Here is a 22,961-nt window from a genome sequence, read left to right on the forward strand (position 1 = left end):
GCGTTATACGAATAGAGAATATCTTTTAAATTCAAATTTCATTCCTTGCAGCAATGGGGCAAGAGAATTATTTAAATTTATTCTTTTCCTGTGAAACAAAATATATATACATATATATATATATATATATATGTTGTATGATCTTAAATTCATTTAGTGCGAAATCGAGTTATTGTACTACTTGCGCAATTGAAATTTTGTTATTCATGATTTAATTAAAGTTCCCGTTAAACATTTTTAACAACTTACATTCAAGTTACTTCAAAACATCTTTCGAAATAGAACTTTCTAATTATGGATTCACTCTGTTAAGATAATTCTACTAAAATTAAACTCAGGAGATTATTTCTTAATTATTGTTCATTGAATGGGAGTTGGTTTGTTCCCCTTGACAAGTCAATTTCCGATCAATGACAATGATTACTTGCATTTATTTACTTACTTGCTTTTTATTTCTTTTTACAACTGAAATTTTGTTATTCATGATTTAATTAAAGTTCCCGTTAAACATTTTTAACAATTTACATTCAAGTTACTTCAAAACATCTTTCGAAATAGAACTTTCTAAGTATGGATTCACTCTGTTAAGATAATTCTACTAAAATTAATCTCAGGAGATTATTTCTTAATTATTGTTCATTGAATGGGAGTTGGTTTGTTCCCCTTGACAAGTCAATTTCCGATCAATGACAATGATTACTTGCATTTATTTACTTACTTGCTTTTTATTTCGGTACTTTTCCGTTTCGCCGGCGCAAATCTCGCCAAGAAGACTTTATTGGCGACAACATACAGTATACACATAAAAAATATTTTAAAAATATTAGTTCTAAGAATTCTTTTAAAAAACGAAGGCATAAACATTTAAATATCGCTTAAAATTTTATAAAAAGCCAATAAATAAAGACAAATAAATTTGTAAAAAGACATTAATTTAAGAATTTACTATGCTTTCATGGTTCAACCTCCTGATTCGCCGGTTCATATCACGTGACCCCAAGCGATCTCATCTCACGTAAACTACTCTACAAAAATCTAATGCTCTCAGTAATTATCTACATTAATTTCAAGTTAAATCTTAATTTGGAACACAAGTTTAAATGCAAGAAATATTTCAATTCTTACGAATAGCTTACTCAGAAATTATGTAAAACTGTAGTGCTTTACTTCGCTAATGCATTCTCATTAGAATGGATGAATTTAACCCTTGACTTTACCTTTTCTATATTTTCGGCTTCAGGTAAGCGCTGTGATTGCATCCTAATTGACTTAATTACCGAAAATGGCCTTAGACATAAAACTGAACTATCTGATAAAAATTCTATGTAATTATATGCCAGTATTGAAAGAAACAATCAATCTGATAAGAAAAAGCTGGGACTTGTTTTGAAAATGAGGCGTAAAAGGTTACCAGCGAGAATATTCCGTTTGGCATCGGTTGTACCATTATTGGCGACTTTATCGCTTGCGCCGGCAAAATGGAAAAGTACCTTTATTTCTTTTTACAACTGAAATTTTGTTATTCATGATTTAATTAAAGTCCCCGTTAAACATTTTTAACAATTTACATTCAAGTTACTTCAAAACATCTTTCGAAATAGATCTTACTAAGTATGGATTCACTCTGTTAAGATAATTCTACTAAAATTAATCTCAGGAGATTTCTTAATTATTGTTCATTGAATGGGAGTTGGTTTGTTCCCCTTGACAAGTCAATTTCCGATCAATGACAATGATTACTTGCATTTATTTACTTACTTGCTTTTTATTTCTTTTTACAACTGAAATTTTGTTATTCATGATTTAATTAAAGTCCCCGTTAAACATTTTAAACAATTTACATTCAAGTTACTTCAAAACATCTTTCGAAATAGAACTTATTAAGTATGAATTCACTCTTTTAAGATAATTATACTAAAATTAATCTCAGGAGATAATATAATCAATATTATTTAGTAAATAAATTATATATATATATATATGAGTAATTATGAGTGATTTAAAATATATCTTTAAGAAATTTTGTAGCTGCAATAAAAAAATAAAACAGAAAAGGTTTGACTCCCGACAGACAAAAAATTGACTAACCACTAAACAGACTAAAAAATACTTAATTTCAAAATTTGCCATTTCTTCCATTTTCAGTTTGCATTGAAGGGTCGCCTCATAAATGAATTCGAATTATTCGGGGTTGACATTTCCGCTTAAATGCCATTCGGTGATATTCTTTTGTGACTAACCACGGTCTCAAAGTCATAAATTCGTTTCATAATAAAAAAATAAAAAGTTATACTAATCAATATTTTTCATAATAAGCCGCAAAGTTCGCCACGTAGTCTCTCAAAACTTTCTTTCTAAGCAATATTTTATTTCTTAAGAGACGTACGAATGCAAAACCTTCTCTCTCCAATTTGTGTACGACCCCTGAACATAATTCCCGACTTTAATATCAAATGCCTCGGTCCCTATTTGTCATACGGCAGTCAATATTCGTTGTTCAATCCAACTCACCCAATCTTGAACACACCACTCACGCGCATGGGAAACTCAGAGCGCGTCTTCAGATTTCAAATTCGTTTTTGATGTCTTTCGTATTTTTTGTGGATTTAATAAACTTTAAAAAATGAGCGATTCAATAAAAATGTATTGTTGCTGCCCGTATTAAAATAGTTTTATCTCTCACGCTTTCAAGTTTAATAAATTTAATTATTCTTTGAAACTAATTAACTTAGGTAAAAGTATAGTTTAGGGTACCCCTTGGCGAAACTTGGCGATTTTGGGCGATACATGGATACCGATTTTGTGCAATTCTTTGACTCGTTATTTTGGCTTGCGAAGCGTCGATTTTTGCGCCAAAAACAAAGTAACAAGCCAAAGTAACAAGACAAACAATTGCACAAACTCGGTATCCATGTACACGTCGACCTATTTTCGCTTAAAAAAAAATCCCCGAATTGCACAAAAATGGCATTGCACACTCTTTTAACTTTATCCATGTACACGTCGACTTATTTTTACTTTAAAAAAAATCCCAGAATTGCACAAACTTGCATTGTGCACTCCCTTTACTTTGTCCATGTACACATCGATATATTTTCCTCTAAAAAATCAAAGGAGCAACAAATTCTACAATATAGGCAAACAAAAATACATAATCTCAATAAAATATATTTTAAACCAAACCAATAAAATAACATAAAAAAGGAAAAACATGTTATACATTTAAGCAGTACTAAAAGCAAATATTCACTTACCATGATTTTCGAGTTCGCTTCGTACACCCAGAGCCACGTAAAAATCAAAATATCTATCATACTCAAAATGACTTTTTTCAAACCAGGTACTCTTTCTGATCGAACGCTTCACATAGTGACCATCTGAACCTTTCTTCCTACAAACCCATTCAAATCCATCTAAACGGTTTTTACGTTCGACTAGACGCATATCCTTCCTACGTAAAGGACACTTATAATGGCTACTAAGTAAACTTTCATTTACACACCAGTCAATTAAAGCTCTTTTCCCCTTTCGCTCCAAATCGTACAGAAACTTCAAATTCATCTTACTACATTCGGCCATTCTACCGTCTAAAGAATCAAACCAACACACACCACAAAAACGCTTACAAAACATCCCATGATTCTAAATTTCCCAGAATCATGCACCCGATTACGTCACAATAGGGTTTCCATAACATTCAACTACACAGTCTACCATAAATGAAACAACAACTTGGCGATAAATGAAACAACAACTACGCCATAATACAAGGGGTGCCTTAAAGTCTACTCTACCCATTAACTTAGTAATTGATATAACAGCACTAAATGCGGATTTATCTTTATTAGTGATTACACTCTTTACGCGTGAAATTACAACAACCAAATTCAGTAAAATCTTTGCGTATAACTGTAATAATAAAGCACGGAATGTAAGAACACCGTGAGATAGGTGCGCAGAAATGCTGACTGCTTAGATCAGTGGTGCCCAACCTTTGGCCTATCGCGTGCCCATTTTGGCCTATCGCGAGCTCATTTCCAAAACATCTACATTTTTGTTGAACATATTTCCAATCTTATGTGATACATCTGAGATATTAATTTCGGCAAATGGGTTCGAGATGAATAATAATAATATTGGTTGAACTTCATGGAAATCAGAGAAGCGAAGTTCAAAATTATTTTTCAGTGCATTTAGGTTTTGCGAGTATTTCTCTGTTTCAATTGCCTTGCTGTTATCAATATGGCTTGATAAATTCTGAAAATGGTTGAAATTCTTTTTCTTTCATCTGATTGATCCACAAATTTAACTTTATCTGAAAAGCAGTTACAGTCCCAGTCAAATGTAAAAGGGTTTTTTTTCTTTCCCATGGATATCTTCGTTCAGTTTGCTCAGTTTAGCTGTTATATCCATGAAAAAATACAGATCGAATATTATTATCGTCCAATTCTTTAATACTTTCGTTTCCGGGTTCCCAAAACTGCTTTATTGGCGAAAGACGTTCTACAAATCGTTGAAGTACTTTTTCCTTGTTGAGCCATCTAACATCGGAATGAAACAATAAGATTCCACGTTCGTTATCAATTTCATCAGTCGTGCAATTATCTATTTTATAATGTCTTGCAAGATTATGACTATAAGTGCTTACTATATTTTAACAATTAAGAAATATAAATGAATGGTTATTTTTAAAATATTTTTTGTTCCTAGTACCTAATCGGGCTGGTGAGCACATGCAAAACGATCGGCGAGCACAAGGTTGGGCACCGCTGGCGTAGATTTTTGATGCTTAAAGCGTACATCCATTTTGAAGACGAAGCAGTCGAAACGGCTTAAATTCCTTTTTACTTCCTTTTACGAAGTAAAAAGGAAGTACTGTAATCGCGAAAAGTTTCAGGCAGCATATTTCAACGAAAATATCCATTTTGACCCCTATCGAATGCAATTTATCGATGTTTTTGCGTGATATCTGTACGTAAGGACAGAATAAAAGACTCGTATCCTCCAAAAAAATTATAAAACTGTTTAAAATGAATTCTGAAGAGAACTTTTCGTGGCGTCTGTACGAACGTACGAACGTAAACGAGTAGCCTCAGAACGTTGAAATTTTGTATATAGGACTGCTGTAACATGTAGATGTGCACCTCGTATTTTCGTTGCAATCGGCAGCACCAAGCGTATATAAATATATTTATATATATATATCCACTCTGTTACCCGGCTCAGTGGTCTTATATGTTTCTTTACTCTTATATGTTTGTAAATCGTACACTTTTTGCTTTAAAAATGATTGAATTATGTTGTTTTTATCTTCCGGTTAAGGAATTTATGCCTTTAGTAAATCTGTATGCAATATTTTTAGAATTATCAACAATTTTAAAGTTGTTTAAGTGCCGCTAAGCCTTTTTTTTTATGGCGGGCATTGATTGTTTACATTTGAAACAGCAGACTAGTGGATTTGTTGCCAATCTAGAGAAACTTAGCTTCGCAAGAACAAAGATAACGCATTCATTTATTATTGCCAATTAAATCATGCTTAATTCTTTCTGGAATTTTTTCGAGGAAATAAGTGTTTGATATTTACTTCGTAATTTTTAATATAGATATTTTGAGTTTTTATGTATTTTTGCCTTCTCGCGAAGTGAGAACTGAATTAATTGAATGAGAAATACTCAATCGTCTGTGAAAAACTTTCTTTTTTGTTTTGTTTGCCTAATTTCTTTTATACATCGTTCTAGCTTTATTATAGTATTTGAATAGAACATGTGGCAACGATTAGATAATTCATTCTTTAAATGATATAAATTTTGTGCATTGTGAGTTATAATATGAACGAAATAGAATACTGTTAAGTTAATCTAGCTCCAGAGTGTCGCTATGGTAAAGAATGAATTTTAAAGAATGCATTTATTCTACTGTGGTTTATGCACTGTCGGTGAAGTAGATTTAATTCAATCCATTAAGTTTAAATGAAATGCAAGAAAAAATGCGAATAATTTAGTATTCCCTACAAGGAAGTCATGTGGTGTACACATCAGATGTTTTGTTTAAATTCACATTTTGTGTCCACAATCACTTCGCACTCGAACCGTGCCTATTTCCAGAACAATTTTGATACAATTGAGATATAAGCGATGATTGCAGCAAAGCCAGAAGAGAGGGTATCGCAGTACTTCAGAGGAAGACGGGAGGGAGTGCAATTTCGGTTCGAGTTAGTTTTGTTTTACAGTTATTTTGATTGGGCTGCAGTAAGCGTTACGCAAGATCGCACGATTAATTTGAATGACGTAGTTTAGACTTATAGCGCTATTTCTAAGACAGAGAGATTAAATTCCCAAATGAAATAAAAAATACAAGAGTTATAGTGAATTAAATTTAGTTTACTTTCATACTTTTTATCTTACACATTTATGAAAGTTTTAGTTTACAATGGGCAGGAGATATTTGCATTTAGGTTTACGCATGATTCATTTGAATGACAGTTTAGACGTATGGCGCTATTTCTAAGACAGGGAGATGAGGTTAAAGTAAATTAAATTTAGAAGTTCACTTGTATATTTTTTATCTTACACATTTATGAAAGTCTTGGTTTACAATTATTTTGATTGGGCAAGAGACATCTGCATTTAGGGCTACATAAGATCGCATGATTTATTTGAACGACGCAGTTTAGACGTAAGGAAGGCGCTTTTTCTGAGTCAGGGAAATGAGGTTAAAGTAAATTAAAGGTTGTTGGAACCCCAAAAATATTCAAAAAATTGTGATTTCAGATTTTTGAATTTTCAAATTCTCTACACTTTTATCTTTCTAAAAATACCATTCTTTAATCTCTATGAAAGTTAGAACTGTAAAAAAATCTAGTTTTAATTTGTCATCGACTGCTTTGATCAAAGTGGATTTTTACATAAAAACGCGTTTTTCTCGAAACGTGATTTTTTTATACTCGATGTACCTTTTCTCGGGAACTACTGCTCGCAGGTATCTAAACTTTTTATAGACTATTTATTAGGTTCCCTAATATTTACTGAAACGAGCATTTTGTAATAAACTTCGAAAAAAAAAATTTAAATTTTTTTGTGTGAGAAAAGTGCTAAATTTTACTATGCGTAACAAAATTAAAATCCAAAATGTTTCAAAAGCTCATTTCAGTATAATCAGATAGCTATACTTTAATTACAGAAAAAATTTCAAACTTGTATCTACAGCAGATTGTGAGAAAAGGTACATCGAAAATGGCCAATTTAACATTGTCGGTATAGGGGTTTCTGATACCACTTAAATTTAGAAGTTCACTTTCATATTTTTTATCTTACACATTTATGAAAGATTTGGTTTACAATTATTTTGAGTGGGCGAGAGACATCTGGATTTAGGGTTACGTAAGCTCGCATGATTCATTTGAACGACGGATTTACTTACGGCGTTATTTCTAAGACAAGTAGACTAAGTAAATTAAATTTAGAAGTTCACTTTCATATTTTTTTATCTTACATACATATATGTGTATATTATGACGACTATTTTAGGCGGCTGGTCACGCAAGGGAGCTGAAGTAGACCCAAACCCCTGGGAAATATCTTAAATAAAGCGAGGATATTCTTTATCTATGCAGTCCCATAAATCACTATCTTAAGCGTCAGTGGGAGAAAACGCGTGGGAAGAAAAAGCTATTCAGAAACCGGGATTTTGTAAATTGCTGTTTGGAAGCGTGTTTTTTGTATCCGTTTACTAATTATTAGGTATGTTATCGAGGAACGCGAAGCACACCGTGAGAGGAGATTCCTTCAGGTGGCGTTAATAAATCATACGGTTTCCTTAATTGTGCGTGACGATGAATGCAATTTTCGCTTTCTGCGGTGCATTAATAAAAGCTTCCGAATCGATTAACCACCCCAAGCTTCGTAAAGAAGTAATGCTTTCCTTCACTTAGTGACAGATCATTTTATCATCCTTAAAAAATATTACGGGAATTTTCCATCACGGATTTACCGAACATCTACACGTTTACACGGTATTAAATTTATTGGCCGTGGCTCTTCAGTGGTGAGATTTTAGTTTGGTAGAAGCTTATTTTAACCTTGCTACTTCCTTGTACGAAGTAAAAAGAAAGTATTGTAATCGTGAAAAGTTTCAGGCAGCATATTTCAACGAAAATATCCATTTTGACCGCTATCGAATGCAATTTACCGATGCTTTTGCGTGACATTTGTGCGTAAGCACAGAATAAAAGACTCTTTCCCCCCAAAAAATTATAAAATTGATTTAAAATGAATTCTGAAGAGAATTTTTCGTGGCGTCTGTACGTAAAGTGTTCAGTTTCTTTACTCTTATACGTTTGTAGGTTGTGCATTCTTTACTTTAAAAATGATTGGATTATGTTGTTCTTATCTTCTGGTTAAGGTTTTTATGCCTTTAGTAAATCTGCATGCAATATTTGTTGAGTTATCAACAATTTAAAAGTTGCTTAAACGCGGCTATGCCTAATTATTTTTGCGATGGCGGACATGTTTGTTTACATTTGAAACTTAGCAAAATAGCGGATTTGTTGCCAATCTAGAGAAACTAAGCTTCGCAACAACAATGATAAAGGCTTCTTTTATTATTGCGAATTAAATCATGTTTTATCCATTCCTGAATTTATTCGAGGAAATAAGTGTTTCAGATTTAGTTCGTAATTTTTAATACAGATATTTTGAGTTTTTATGTATTTTTGCGTTGTCGCGAAGTGAGAACTGAATTAATTGAATGAGAAATACTGAATCGTCTGTGAGAAACTGTTTCTTTTTTGTTTTGTTTGTTTAATTTCTTTTATACATAGTTTTAGATTTATTTGAATAGAACATGCGGCAACGATTAGATAATTCTTCAAAGGATATAAATTTGTATGCATTCTGAGTTATATATGAACGAAATGTAACGCTGTGAAGTGAACCTGGCAACCTGGTGTCGCTATGGAAAACAAATATAGTGAATTTTAAAGAGTGCATTTATTCTATTGTGGTTTATGCGCTATCGACGAAGTAGATTTAATTCAATCCAATAAGTTTAAATGAAATGTAATAAAAAAGCATATTTAACTTAATATTCCGTACATGGAAGTCATATGCTGTACACATCAGATTTCTTACTTTATGTCGGAGACCTACTAGGGCTGAGTACGATCTAGATCAGGAAATTCAGCACTTTAGGAAATCTGAAACCGTAAGATATTTAATCATCAAATTCAAAATAATAAAAATGTATTTCCCTAAAATCCTAATTTTTCTGTCTTAAGAACGTTAGAATCCGAAGTAACAAATTCACAGATTTAAAAACAAAACGTACTGCTGGTTCCGAAACGCCTATAGAGGGCGTACCTTGCCTTTTCTTCAGTGTAGGATTAGAATTTGAACTGTAATGATCGTTTGATCGTGCTGTTTTGCAAAAACATGAAATTATTTTTCAAAAGATTTAGCATTTTATAATATGCGTGATAAAATTAAAAGCCTTCGCTAAGGGATATAATTACGACATTTTTCTTATTTTGCATTCACAAAATTATGTGGTACATATTATTTTAGGGCAATGTAGAATTTTATATATTTATTTTTCATTTTGATTAAGTAGTTCGAAGACTTTTACGGCCGTAAATTATAAATGCAAACATTGGTAATTGTACAATACTAGAAGCCAGTTACCTTTATGAAAGCAGCCATCAGCAAGCTGTTCCGCCGATTTGCACTGCAGAGGACTTGCCTATTTTTATCAAAGTTTATTTTATTATTGTTCTGAATTTTGTTACTGTTCTATTTATTAAGTTCCAAATTCCATTTTACATTGCTTTACAATTAAGAAAATGTGGATTATTTGTAATTTTTAATAATTATTCAAATTTGAAGAATCTATAAAAGAAAATATTGCTTTTATACTGATAACTGAATGCAGATTTTACGGAACATTTTCAAACCAAGGACTGGAAAACATTATGATATGAAGCAAATATTCTAAGATCTATGAACTTTTACGGCTATTTCTTGAAACACTTTTTGCAGCATGTTTATAGAAAAGTGAACTAACAGACTTGTAAAATTCCAAGAGCATTTTCAGTTTGCATTTAATGTTAAAAATGATGTCTACAAGATTTTGTTATTTTAAAACATTTTGGTCAAAATTTTATAATTATATTTTTTCAAAATTGTACTTCCTTTGCTTTGCTACTGCTTTAATGCTTTCCTCTAAAAAGGCTTTTCTGTCACCAAACCCTTTTTCTCTTTGAAGGGGGATATGTAAATCAACTTTATAATTGAATTTATTAATAGCTTCATCATTCCTAATTGTTAATTTGGGTACTTCGTCTATCTGTTTTAAAAATAACAACACAACAACATTTCTGTCAAAATCTAGCTCTGTTGATGTTACTTGCACTCGCCTTTCATATTCTGCATTAAATTTGTTTCTATATTTTTTGTTTCCACATACGTTTAAAACGACTTTTAAAACGTTTTTATACGTTTGAAACGTTATTTGGAATGACATTAAAATGCATGTAGCTGTAAATCTGCAAAAAAATTTCTTTTCGAATTTCTTCAGCCAAAAATGTAGGAAATCTGCAACCAAAAATTTAGGAGCTGATCTTGCGTGTTTGAATAAGTTCACAAAAAATGCGGACTGTATCATTTATGTTACACAACACGTTGAAATGGAAGAAATGCCGTTCACGTGACGACACAGCATTTGATGCACACATCACTCAAAGCACTGTAGCAATAAAAATGTGGTAAAAGTATAGTTTAGGGTACCCCTTGGCGGTACATGGATACCGATTTTGTGCAATTCTTTGACTTTTTATTTTGGCTCGCGAAGCTTTATTTTGAACCAAAAATCGCCAATCGCCGCTACACAAAGCCAAAATAACAAGACAAACAATTGCACAAACTCGGTATCCATGTACACATCGACTTATTTTAACTTAAAAAAATAAAATCCCCGAATTGCACAAAAATGGCATTGCGCACTCATTTTACTTTATCCATGTACACGTCGACCTATTTTCATTAAAAAAAAAATCCCAGAATTGCACAAACTTGCATTGCGCACTCCCTTTACTTTGTCCATGTACACATCGATATATTTTCACATGAAAAGTCAAAGGAGCACCAAATTCTACAATATAGGCAAACAAAAAATACATAATCTCAATAAAATATATTTTAAATCAAACAATAAAATAACATAAAAAAGGAAAAACATGTTATACATTTAAGCAGTACTAAAAGCAAATATTCACTTACCATGATTTTCGAGTTCGCTTCGCACACCGAGAGCCACGTAAAAATCAAAATATCAATCATACTCAAATTACTTTTTTCTAACCAGGTACTCTTTCTGACCGAATCCTTCACATAGTGACCATCTGAACCTTTTTTCCTACAAACCCATTCAAATCCATTTAACGGTTTTAACACAAAACAGAAAAACGCTTACAAAACATCCCATGATTCAAAATTTCCCAGAATCATGCACCCGATTACGTCACAATAGGGTTTCCATATCATTCAACTACTCAGGTTGCCATAAATGGTAGTGGTGTTGGTGTATTTAATTATGGCAAAGCACACTAGGGCTATCTGCCTATGGGGAGGGATGCCTTCGTGGAAGACTTTCTAAGGGAAACTGGCTCGTATACACGTTACACATAGGAAAAACCACGAAAACGCCCATGCAGCCAGCCCGTTCGCGGGATTAGAACCTCGGACGGAACTACCAGTGTTCAGCGACTTTACCGCTCGGCCGCTGGTGGGCCTGGTTACCATAAATGAAACAAGAACTTGGCGATAAATCAAACAACAACTTACAACAACTTTGCCATAATACAAGGGGTACCTTAAAGTCTTACTCTACCCAAAAAAGAAGATAACCCATGAACCACATACTTGAAAGGTTCGTTACCATAGCAACCATAATTGAATCATGAGGCAGTAGTGCCATCTATTTTTGCAAAAACACACTAGAAATTTGTTTGGTAATAAAAAGTACTAAATATTGCTTAAATTAAATTTTTTATGTCCAGTGTTCTGACATGTCGACAAGTTGTTTATTTTTCTTCGTTGGCAAACCTTTCAATTTATCACAGGATTCGAACGAATTTTTTATTCGGTCACACTTATTAGTCCAAAGGGATTTGAATCCCGAAGGACTATTAGTTTCGTTTTGGCATTTTGCGTCGGACTCATAAATGTCGGTTCACTTTTCAAACTGTTGCCACAAAATGTTAGAGTCCTGCATTATATTTGAAGAAATTAAATAATGAAAAATCTGCATAAATGTATGTATATTTCTCGTATTGTGATAAAACAACGGTACATAGAGTCATCGAATTTTGAATAACGTAATCCTCCAACGAATATGAGCATGTGGAAGACCGAATTTGAAATTTGAAATTTGTTTTATGATCGATTTCCTATTTTTTAAAACTTTGACGAATTTTTGATTAACAAACTCAAGGATTTCAAAGCGAGCAATGGCAACGTTGTGCAGAAAAAAACATTTTTATCTCCAGCGCGTGAGTCTCTGTATCGGAAATTCTAAAGATATGCTCGTTTTAAAACTATTTTGCGATATTGCTGTTGCACTGGATCTTATGGTTTAAGTGCGAGGAACATAATATTTAATAAAGAAAGGTAACACACAAAATGTTAAAAAACGCCCCTTTGGACGTAATTTAAAATCTAAAACATTTCAGATTTTTTTTTTTTTTTTTTTTCTGTTTTGAAAAATATTGTCTAACAATTTTTCTTTGAATTGAAAATATGCTCCATTTCATAATTTTTACCACTGTTGTCTAAACGGATTTCTTTTTCACACTGAAAACTGCTTATTTTTTCAAAGCATCGCACGTCATTCTGTTTAACGTACAGCATATGTCGAATGTTTGTTTTGACTCGTGGAACCCCAGAGTTCTTCTGAACGCAGCTTGAAGGTTACCGATCAAAGGTAAGAAATGCGGTCAAAGCAAAGATGAAATAATACGATATTCCGATCGTCACACGTTTCGATACGCAATTTCGCATTACTACACAAATTACACACAAATTAATTCTGTTATAACGACATAATTGAACTACTTTCATTTTATTCTTCTCGTCTTGATACTTTAAACATTTTAATTAAGTATAAAGTTTTGCATGATGGGAAAACTCACCTCGAGTGCCACTCGAACAGTGAATGAACCTTTCGCATAAAAGTAAAATCAAAACAACGCTGCACATTCACTACCCATTATTAACTCTACCCGAACGTGATTTAATTAAATATTCAGATTTTTGAGTAGAAGCATGGTTTAAGATTAAAAGTTTCCTAAGCGGAATGGCAACGTACAGGTAGTTAATACCGTTACGTAATATTTGTTTAATCTTAAATTTCTAAATGGATATTCTATGCACTTCGCGGGATTTATTTCTCTGGTAATTGAAATAAAGCCTCGGAGATTGAATTTCAGTTTAGGTTTGGATGCTCTCTCTCGCGGACTAAGGGAGAAACTGAAATTAAATTTAAGTTTTCTCGAGAAAGATTCCCGAGACTGATTTTCTAGTTTAGCTGTTCACCAAATCGAAGTGGTGGATTGTCGTAAAAGCCGAGTGGGGTTTAATGTGTAATCATTCGCGCGATTAGAGTTAAAAATGTTTTAAAGCTATTAGAGCAACCACATTGACTCAAATGGGCGATTTTTTACACATGAAAAGGTAAAAATGACTTCGGGTGCAAGTTGGTGCTTTTCGCGATTTTTTGTAGATTCTCAGTTTTTTTTGTTTTTTCTTATTAAGTGCTCCGCCCTTGGGCACCACACGGAAAGGGAGGGATGTCCCGTGGAGGTCTTTTTAAGGGAAACTGGTTCGTATCCACGTTACACATGGTGAAAACCACGAAAACGCCCATGCAGCCAGCCCGTTCGCCGGGACTTGAACCCCGGACCGAAATACCAGTGTTCAGCGGCTTTTACCGCTCGGCCGCTGGTGGGCCGTAGATTCTCAGTTTATAGATATTTATCTTTGTTTGATTATTACAGCAAACATTTAATTTTTTTTTTTGCAATCTATTTACCCGAATTATACTCACAAGTAAACCCTTCTCTCCTTTGATATACCGGTTTCCCGGGAAACCATACATTTTCTGAAAGCTTATGTCACAAGTAGGAAAACTGTGAAATCTTAGGGGCAGAGGGGTAAGCGTTTTGGAGCTATAGGGTCCACAACATATCAGAAACATGATGGAAACATGACACCAAAAGTCGCTAAAATGCTCGTTTCACGTGTTTATATGAACTAATAATATGGTAAGAAGGTGGGGATCTCGACAGAAAGGAAGACACAACCCGTTGAAAAGAAACATACGTTGGGATGTTGAAAATGGGACTTGTTATTGATTTCAAACAAAATCTATTACAAGAGACAGTGAATGTGCAATGGGCAATACTGGCCACAATACTGGGAATACTGGCAGCAATGGGCGGAGAATACCCGCGGCAACAAGCAGACGAAAACTAAAATATAGGAGGTAATCAGGCTTTGCTCAAGCAAGATACTAAGAAATTCTCCCCCTCTCTTGAGAATTGTATCTTCGCAGCATAATTTTAATAGCAATTCAAAATACTACAACAACTGAATGTCAACACTAGGAAAATAGCTCACCCCGTAGAATAATAACAGGACTGTAAGAGCAAAACTATTGTAGTGTGAGCATATTACTATCCAGTTTGTATGTACTTGATAAAAATGATATTGTAAAGCAGTTTAAATGATATTGAAAATCCAGTCAATGTGTAAATGGTGTGTGGTGGTGTGCTGTATTTAATTATGGCAAAGCACACTAGGGCTATCTGCCTAAGGGGAGGGATGCCTTCGTGGAGGACTTTCTAAGGGAAACTGGCTCGTATACACGTTACACATGGGGAAAACCACGAAAACACCCATGCAGCCAGCCCGTTCGCCGGGATTCGAACCCCGGACCGAACTACCAGTGTCAATGTGTAAATGAATTACAAGTTTAATTTTGATTATCTCAGTAAAAGTATTGTAAATATGAATTCATATAATGTCTAAATGTACACATAGCTGTCATGATTTTATGTATCTATAATATGTAACTTGTACCAAGACAATGATTGTAATCGACATATCTATGCTTATACACAGGCCTTGTATGCCCATGTAATATTTATATGTATATTTTTACACGGAGGAAATTTTCCCTTCTGCCAGGATGACTATTAACACTGTAAGACTTTTACAACAAAGTCAGGTCAGTGGTTATCTGTCAATGTGCAATTCATCAAATAAACAGTGAGACAGTTCACAATGGGCACATTTTAGTGCGCTTAGTCAAATAAACAGTGAGACAGGCAGAAAGACAGTTCACAATGGGCAAAGCAATAGCCTCACACTCATTATTTGTCAATGAGTCGAAGCAGTAAGCCATTGGAGCGAAATACTCCCATATGCGGTCAGGTCGTAAATTTACAATCCCTTTTTTCAGGGGGAGAGCTGACAAAGTCAGGTCAGTGGTTATCTGTCAATGTGCAATTCATCAAATAAACAGTGAGACAGTTCACAATGGGCACATTTTAGCAAAGCAATAGCCTCACACTTTGCACACTCATTATTTGTCAATGAGTCGAAGCAGTAAGCCATTGGAGCGAAATACTCCCATATGCGGTCAGGTCGTAAATTTACAATCCCTTTTTTCAGGGGGAGAGCTGACAAAGTCAGGTCAGTGGTTATCTGTCAATGTGCAATTCATCAAATAAACAGTGAGACAGTTCACAATGGGCACATTTTAGCAAAGCAATAGCCTCACACTTTGCACACTCATTATTTGTCAATGAGTCGAAGCAGTAAGCCATTGGAGCGAAATACTCCCATATGCGGTCAGGTCGTAAATTTACAATCCCTTTTTTCAGGGGGAGAGCTGACAAAGTCAGGTCAGTGGTTATCTGTCAATGTGCAATTCATCAAATAAACAGTGAGACAGTTCACAATGGGCACATTTTAGCAAAGCAATAGCCTCACACTTTGCACACTCATTATTTGTCAATGAGTCGAAGCAGTAAGCCATTGGAGCGAAATACTCCCATATGCGGTCAGGTCGTAAATTTACAATCCCTTTTTTCAGGGGGAGAGCTGACAAAGAGGGGACAATCTTGCTCCAGATCTTTTGAAAATGTGGAGGTTGTTTAAACATCTAACTTCTCTGCATTCAGTTTTATACAGAGGAAAATACAAATTGAATTCTTCGAATGAATGCAATTTTGTACAATGAAAATGTATTACTTAACGATAAACTGTAAGATAAATAACATCTTTTTTTTTTTAAAGCCATAGGTGTAGAAAGACAGATATTTGTTACACGAATGATTTTGTAGTAAATATTGAGTTTTTCATTTCGAATGCTATGTTCCATGTATGCGAAGTAACTGAGTCTGTGAGATAATAGTCATAACCGAATGGCTTTCAACCTTTTCACGGCTAAGGACTGTTTCTCAATTACATTGTGGTCGCTGCTTTTTGGTTAATTTTCTAATGACATATAAACAAAACATTAAATTGTTTTTAATTTGAGACTTATGAATAAAATAACGCAAACTAGACTGCAGAAAATTCTTAAGAATGAAATTAAATAATACTGAAAAATACATTATTGATGCACTTTTGGGTTTTATATGTAGTAGTATTAACTACTACTATAATCCTTAAATGGAAATCCTTAAATTACATATATCTATGTATAGGTATATATAAATAGAACCAAATACAGAACAAGGTATAAAATATCTTTATTATACAATGTTCATTACCATACCTATATTTACTTAATATCAATATAAATAGTTAGTTAGGTTTCATACATACATAATTTATTTTTATATTTTGTATTTTTTGTATTAGATTCAGTATTGTATACGTATCTGAAGTTTAATTTTACTTGTTCTCTTTTTGGGTTACGACTTTAAGTGAGAAAGAATTGTTAGGGCCGTCATAGGGATTACATTATATACAATCAGTTAGGATCCGACTTTTACTTTCTTTTAATCGTTATATATATTTAAATACTACTTGATAAGTATACATAAAATATAGCAGTTTTTTAAGCTACTTATTTATATATCTATTGTTTGGTCTTGTTTGTTTGATTATAGCAAAGCATTCGACGGTTATTTGCCTAAGGTTAAGGGTGCCTCGTGGAGAACTTTCGAAGCAAAACTGACTCTTATGCACGTTACACGTGGGGAAAACCTCGAAAACGCCAATACAGCCATCCCCGTCGATCCGGATTCGAACCCCGGATCGACCTGCCAGAGTTCAACGACTTTACAGCTCAGCCGCTAGTGAGCCACACACACATCCACACATATACATTAAATAGTATTTACATGTCGTTTATAAAGTATAATTGAGGGCAATTTAATCATAAAGAGTTAGAAAATATTCTACGGAATTACTTCACTTCGTAGACTTTTTGTTAAGCTTCACCATATTTCTTAAAGAGAATCTCAATGCTAGTTCCATTTCCAAGCTGTTTATGTACCTTATTTTTCATGCTTTGAATTATATTTAGAAAATTATTTCACTTGGTTATAGCTGAAAATGCAGTTTTTTTTATTGAAGAATTTAAGTGTAAGAAGAGAGTTATGCCCTTTTCTAATTATTCTTGAAGCATTTAAATTTTTTTAAAAAAAGCGCACATTAATATGGATCACTGAACTAAAGTGCTCGATACAAGACAGATTAATTAGCTACTAAATTTTGATTTTCGTTGAGTAAAAATGAATTCATCTGCATTCTATAAGAAAGTAAATATTCAAAAAATGTTTTTTTTTCCTATTCTCGCAGTCATAATATTTTCATTCATATTCAAATATTCCAATCCATTACAATTAGTAATAAATCGATACAATAAATAAATAATTAAAATCAATTAAATGGAATTTTAATTGATTTCAATTGCCATTTTCCCTCTGACAAACCCCTCTTTAGAGTTTAATAGCAGTCGATCAGCTTTTGCTGGGGTTCATTTTTCTTTATGGTATGCTTACGTTATATATGTATGTATTATGCATTGCTCATACTCGTCAATTGCAGCTTTTAATATCTTTTGGAAAAAAATCAATATGAGAATCCAGAAAATGATTCTTAGTAACGCTAAAACTATTATTACTAGGCACTGTCATGCCACAGTGTTTAAAAAAAAATCCCATTGTTTAAAGGTAGATTCTATGCTCATATCCTAGTCTAAAATTAAAAGATGCGAGTCAAAATTAAGGGGGTTGCTCTTAGAAAGCCTCAATTAAAAGTAGTTATATGAAATGTTAATCAATACTTATAATCTTACGGATTAAACACTTATTCCCTATTTGATCACGTGTATGGCAAACAGATATTCGTCATTCATAAAGAAAAGAAAGGTGAATCAAAATTAGTTTTCAAGCCCTGTCGCATACATTAGCAATACTTATTCTCGTAATAACAGATACGTATGTGTTATTCTCTTCGTAATTTTCAGTACATATATTTATATTTATAATTAAGAAATGAAAGCAGCGTCAAACAGCTGTGAAAATTATATTTTAAAATTATTATTTAGAAATGCACTTATAATGGTTTTTATATTTACGAAAGATACTTCCCGTTTACTCAGGCTTACTGTATTCAATTCGATAGGACCAATTGAATGGAAAGATCGATTTGTTGATTCATTTCCAAGTTTCAAATCGGATGAATGGACTCGCGAATAAAATGGCACATTAAAATACGGTCACTGAACTACAGTGAGCTATGAAAATTTTAACAAAGGTTTCGTACTTTATCTTATGAAAACAAAATATCAGAATCTAATTGAATGTTTCACTTATTAGAAAAATAGAAAATATAAATATTTGTGAATAAAAAGAAATTACCTTTAAAAAAATAAAATTTAAATGAAAAAATAAAAGAATTACAAAATATTGCAGAAATTACATAAAATAGCGAATAAACTTATTCGGCACAAGCTCGCTAAATGTAAAACAGATTGTACAGTCGGAAAGTCGCCTTGTCACACAAATGTACTGTTCATCGGGTTTAAAGGTTATTCAGACTAATGTGTGAAGTTCAGTGAGTAACTTGTATTTTCCTTTGAATGTATAAACTAGCCAAAAAACACTTTTTTTTAAAAAAATATATCTCTTCTTATGATCCCTGACACAGCCGTTTACTTTCCCCTTCCGTAATTAACGTCAGTCTCCTGCTCTTGACCGCATTTGCCAAGCCACCATTGGAGCAATCCCCATTCCAGGTTCGTCGTCCAAGAAAAAGCATACCTAATCAAGTTCTCGAAACGAGTAGCGCCGAACTGATATAGTGAAAAGGACTGGAGGGTCGTAAAACTATCGAAATACCAAATGTGCTCCATTGTCTCGATAATGAATGTGCTCGTTATGTAACGAACAAAAGATCTGTAGTGTATGAAAAAATGAATATCTAGAGGCTGGATCTTTTCCGTAAATCCTTAAGGTATCAGTTCTTTTTGTGGGACTTTACCATCCGGTACTTCGGAGGCAGACAATGCATGAACCTATAAGAAATAGAGATGCCATTACGGAAATATGTTCATCTTTTCTATCACACCTCAATGATATTTTGTGAGTTCTATAGCTCCAAAAGGCTTGTACCTCTGCCCGTAAGACTTCACATTTTCTCTACTTGTGACATAAACTTTCAGAAAATATACGGGTTTCTGAAAAACTGGTATCAAAGGAGAGAAGGTTTACGTGCCAGAGCCGGATTTAGACTTGATAAGGCCCTAAGCTATTTGAGATATGGGGCCCTTTATAAGTCTGCTATAATATACTAGAAATCCCGGCTGTAATACGAAATGACTGCTGTTCTAGATATTATAAATTGTAATTAAAATTATTTGTGCAAAGGTGTCTGCTAATTTAAACTGAATTACCCAGGGTAGGCGGCGAGGATGCCCCTTTGCTTACTGCCCTACGGGGTTTCTCCCTTCTACTTGCTTAATTGCTTAAAGTAGAGTGCAATGTAGAAAACCACTGGCGGTACATTTCTTAAGAATCACCGCTATCTCAATAAATAAATGTGATTTAAATAAAGAAATGTTAATTCACATGTCTTAAGATGTCTTTGTACACAACATTTCTTGTGTAGATCTTTCCATAATTTTTAAGCTCGCCTTGCAGAGGGCCATCCATTATTTTTAATTTTACGTCCGTTCTTTCACGAACTCTTGAACAGGCAACATAAATTTGACCGTGTCCAAATGCAGGCTCAGGTAAAAACATGCCAACACGCTTAAGCGTTTGTCCCTGAGACTTATTGATGGTAATAGCAAAGGCAAGTTTTACAGGAAATTGTCTACGACTCAATTGAAACGGAAACCCTGTCCCGTGGCAATTTCACCCCATTGGTTAGTACAGTTACGCAAGCAACCAATAAACTATCGGCGACAAACAGACACTTAAGTCGCATATATATATGGGTGAAGTAACATCATCTCCTTCGAAACGACTGTCACCTGGGCTTAGCGAAGCACACCGTTGGATTCCGCAGGTCCGTGGCACGCCATTTTGACCATTTGCGTCTTCTTGGGACTTTAATCAGCCGAGATATTAATTAAAAACTAATTTTCCCCTACGTTTTCCCTAACGTTTCCACTTTCTAGGGTTTTCCCTCTTAGAGGGATTTGGCTACGTGCCAATTTCTTTTTTCTCGAATATCTGAGGAACGGCACCGAGTTGAAATTCGAAATACGCATCCTCGGATTCCAAAAAATTCTCCGAATCCATCGATACCTTTCTCCTCCTCTAACGACTTTAATCGGCCATGAAATAAATTAAAAACTTCGGAAACGTTAATTTACGCGCTCATTTTTCCGAGTGGCAACAATAAACTATCGGCGAGACACACTTTAACCGCTTATAGATATAAAGATTTTAATTTGAGAGGAGGCTAAGCTATAGCTTGTGTAGCTTATACGTAAATCTTACACTGAATTTACTTGTCATGCGACTATAAAGACTGGGATAAATGAGTCGTACTGAGCAACCATGGCCGTAGTGCAGTAGCAGGCGTCAGAAGAGGGCTTTTTTTAAAAACAGAATATTCCGTACAGCCCATGGCATTGAAATGTGCATGGTTGCTTTACAGCAGAAACAGTGGCATAGCTACAGCTTTTCCCGTCCGTAAGTTCCCCAAGTTTGCCACCTAGGGCGGTCCCTTAACGTTCTGCCCTTTTTGACCCACAAACGAGTCAAAGTGGCAAATAGGGAAATAAATTAAAAATCTACATTTATTTTTGAAGGAAAGCATGAATTCCAACATTTCAAAATTATATTATTATCTGGTTTTCGTCCTCAAAAACCATCAATGCAGCGTTCTCCTTTATTGTCGTTATGTAGACAGAATAGAAAAATTTCTTAAATGCAGAATATAGATTTGTAGTTCTTTAAAAAAAAATTTGAAATGTTTCAGATTTTAAATTATGTCAAAAGGGGCGTTTTTTAACATTTTGTGTGTTACATTTATTTATTAAATATCACGTTCTTCGCACAAAAACTATACAAAATTCAGTTCAACAGCAATATCGCAAAATAGTTTTAAAATGAGCATATCTTTAGAATTTTCGATACGCGCTGGAGATAAAAATAGTTTTTCTGTACAACGTTGCCATGGCTCGCTTTGAAATCCTGCAGTTTTTTAATCAAAAATTCGTTAATGTTTTACAAAATAGGAAATCGATAATATAACAAATTTCAAATTTGGGCTTTCAAATGCCCATATCCGCAGCAGGATTCCGTCATTCAAAATTGGATGGTTCGAGGTACCGTTATTTAATCACAGTGCGAGAAATGTATACATACATTGATGCAGATTTGTCATTAATTTCTTTAAATATAACACAGGGCGATAATATTTTGTGGCAATAGCTTGAAAAGTGATTCGTCGTTTGTAGTGAATCGACGCAAAATCGCAAAACGAAAGCAGTAGTCCTTCAGGGACAAAGCCCCTTTGGACTAAAAAACCTGTTACAATTGGTTTTATTTAGAAAACTTGCCCGATACACAACAGCAATTACGGAGAAAATTTACAATAGTATTACAATATTTGGAAATTTATCCTGCATCATTTTGTTCTCTTTGTACTAAATTTGTATTTCTGTAAACCTTTATAATGACATCGATTCTCCCACCCCCGGACAAAACAAAATAATAATATGATTCTGATACGTTGAAATTCATGCTTTTCGTCAAAAATAAAGGCAGAGGGTTAATTTATTTTTCCTACATCTCATTTTGATATTTTTTTGCAGTTACTTCTTTGTATATCGAGAAGAGCGGCAAAAGTTCTAGCTTCACTGCTGGACGTGACGTCCTTTCTTGTCGAGGCCCAGAAATAACGTATGTTGTCCGACCATCTCGAGCGAAGATAAACGCCTCCAGACATTAATCCCCGAATTCTCGATGTGTGCATTTACGACCCTCAACACGCAAGTTAAACGCCACGTTAACAGCAGCCGATGGACATAACTCTCCCTTCCGCGACCATAAATCGAGACTCCACCGAGCAACAAACGGCACTTTAACTTTACTGGCATGAGTAATTTTTACGCCACCCGTTTTTACTGTTTCTGGCAGTTTGATCGCGTAATTAGTTTTTATATACGGTCATAATTTTTTTTTTTTTTTAACCATCCTGCAACTTCTTCACTTTTTGTCGCCCGGTGAGAAATGGTTTTCGGCAGGCAGTTAAAACAGGCGACAGATGGAACTCAGCAGTTTTTTGTTTCCCCCCCCTCCTACCCTTTTTAATGCGTAACGTTAGTTTTAAGCAAGGGCCTTGTTATCGCTTTTAGAGCACAGGTATCTTTTATGCATTACAATCGTTTAAACGATAAAAGTAGCTTTCAGAGAGAGTCATTTATGATCGATTTAT

At 34.0% G+C, this 22,961-nt stretch overlaps 1 protein-coding gene across 1 annotated transcript in view; it reads right to left on the reverse strand.

Annotated features, from left to right (window-relative positions):
* LOC118196746 (protein O-mannosyl-transferase TMTC1-like) overlaps positions 1–22,961 on the reverse strand; it is an 848,849-nt gene that overhangs the window by 127,695 nt on the left and 698,193 nt on the right. The gene's annotated exons all lie outside the window — the stretch shown is intronic.

This window comes from Stegodyphus dumicola, chromosome 3 (assembly GCF_044657685.1).
Source record: "Stegodyphus dumicola isolate Sdum_Otavi_A_Nest chromosome 3, ASM4465768v1".
Classification (NCBI taxonomy): domain Eukaryota; kingdom Metazoa; phylum Arthropoda; class Arachnida; order Araneae; family Eresidae; genus Stegodyphus; species Stegodyphus dumicola.